We start from the raw sequence: 2,500 nt of genomic DNA, 5'->3' as shown, positions 1-2,500 counted from the left end.
GTAAGGGAGGCAAGAGCAAGGTGTGATGTAGGTCCCCGGGGCCTGCTGGAGGTCCAGGTCCATGCCCGATGTGAGTAGCAGCAGGGCCAGCGCGCCCAGGAGCACATCTTTTTCGACCGTAAAGGAGACAGGAGGCCGACTCTCTGCCTCGGCTAAATGGAGAGGGAATTTCAGAAGGGCCAGGGCACAAGCATGGACCTTTTTCAGCTGTAAGGGAGGGAAGAGCAATGTGCGATGTAGGTCCCCGGGGCCTGCTGGAGGTCCAGGTCCATGCCCGATGTGAGTAGCAGCAGGGCCAGCGCGCCCAGGAGCACATCTTTTTCGACCGTAAAGGGAGACAGGAGGCCGACTCACTGCCTCGGCTAAATGGAGAGGGAATTTCAGCAGGGCCAGGGCACAGGCATGGACCTTTTTCAGCTGTAAGGGAGGCAAGAGCAAGGTGCGATGTAGGTCCCCGGGGCCTGTTGTCGTACCATAGGCACGAGTGGTGTGTGTGTGTGTGTGTGGCAAAGAGTTTCTGCGCAGTGTACCAGGGGCACGGGGAAAGGTTGTTGTACCATAGGCACGAGAAAAGTTGTCGTACCATAGGCACGAGAAAAGTTGTCGTACCATAGGCACGAGTGGTGTGTGTGTGTGTGGCAAAGTGCTACTGAGCGGTGTACCAGGGGCACGGCGAAAAGTTGTTGTACCATAGGCACGAGAAAAGTTGTTGTACCATAGGCACGAGAAAAGCTGTCATACCAGGGGCACGGAGGAAAGTTGTTGTACCATAGGCACGAGAAAAGTTGTCGTACCATAGGCACGAGGAGAGTTTGTGTGGCAAAGTGCTACTGAGCGGTGTACCAGGGGCACGGCGAAAAGTTGTTGTACCATAGGCACGAGAAAAGTTGTTGTACCATAGGCACGAGAAAAGTTGTCGTACCATAGGTACGAGGAGTGTGTGTGTGGCAAAGTGCTACTGAGCGGTGTACCAGGGGCACGGCGAAAAGTTGTTGTACCATAGGCACGAGAAAAGTTGTTGTACCATAGGCACGAGAAAAGCTGTCGTACCAGGGGCACGGAGGAAAGTTGTTGTACCATAGGCACGAGAAAAGTTGTCGTACCATAGGCACGAGGAGAGTTTGTGTGGCAAAGTGCTACTGAGCGGTGTACCAGGGGCACGGCGAAAAGTTGTTGTACCATAGGCACGAGAAAAGTTGTCGTACCATAGGCACGAGAAAAGTTGTCGTACCAGGGGCACGGAGGAAAGTTGTTGTACCATAGGCACGAGAAAAGTTGTCGTACCATAGGCACGAGGAGAGTTTGTGTGGCAAAGTGCTACTGAGCGGTGTACCAGGGGCACGGCGAAAAGTTGTTGTACCATAGGCACGAGAAAAGTTGTCGTACCATAGGCACGAGAAAAGTTGTCGTACCATAGGTACGAGGAGTGTGTGTGTGGCAAAGTGCTACTGAGCGGTGTACCAGGGGCACGGCGAAAAGTTGTTGTACCATAGGCACGAGAAAAGTTGTTGTACCATAGGCACGAGAAAAGCTGTCGTACCAGGGGCACGGAGGAAAGTTGTTGTACCATAGGCACGAGAAAAGATGTCGTACCATAGGCACTAAGAGAGTTTGTGTGGCAAAGTGCTACTGAGCGGTGTACCAGGGGCACGGCGAAAAGTTGTTGTACCATAGGCACGAGAAAAGTTGTTGTACCATAGGCACGAGAAAAGCTGTCGTACCAGGGGCACGGAGGAAAGTTGTTGTACCATAGGCACGAGAAAAGATGTCGTACCATAGGCACTAGGAGAGTTTGTGTGGCAAAGTGCTACTGAGCGGTGTACCAGGGGCACGGCGAAAAGTTGTTGTACCATAGGCACGAGAAAAGTTGTCGTACCATAGGCACGAGGAGAGCTTGTGTGGCAAAGTGCTACTGAGCGGTGTACCAGGGGCACGGCAAAAAGTTGTTGTACCATAGGCACGAGAAAAATTGTTGTACCATAGGCACGAGAAAAGTTGTCGTACCATAGGCACGAGAAAAGTTGTCGTACCATAGGCACAAGCAGTGCGTGCGTGTGTGTGGCAAAGTGTTTCTGCGCAGTGTACCAGGGGCATGTTTGAATTTACATTCTGGAGTACCAGGGGCACGAGGATTTTGCCAGTGGTGTTTTGCTTTGTCAGTGGGAGGGGGCTTAAGTGTGGGTCCACGGGGCATGCTGGAGGTCAAGGTCCATGCTGGATATGCGCTGGAGGGTAACTGCAGGAGAAGGAAAGCTAGTGGGGGATTAGAGCAGGGGAGGATGTGCGTCCCCGGGGCCTGCTGGAGGTCAAGGTCCATGCTGGATATGCGCTGGAGCGTAACTACAAGAAAGGTAAGCTAGTGGGGGACTAGAGCAGGGGAGGATGTGCGTCTCCGGGGCATGCTGGAGGTCAAGGGCCATGCTGGATATGTGGTGGAGGGTAACTGCAGGAGAAGGAAAGCTCATGGGGGATTAGAGCGGAGGAGTATGTGGGTCCTCGG

The sequence above is a fragment of the Aulonocara sp. 'chitande type north' Nkhata Bay genome, linkage group LG18, assembly GCF_057382095.1.
Source record: "Aulonocara sp. 'chitande type north' Nkhata Bay isolate Kocher_YH1m ecotype deep benthic linkage group LG18, A_spYH_male_GT1.1, whole genome shotgun sequence".
NCBI lineage: Eukaryota > Metazoa > Chordata > Actinopteri > Cichliformes > Cichlidae > Aulonocara > Aulonocara sp. 'chitande type north' Nkhata Bay.
The sequence above is the reverse complement of the archived record's forward strand: the minus strand, read 5'-3'. Positions refer to the sequence as shown.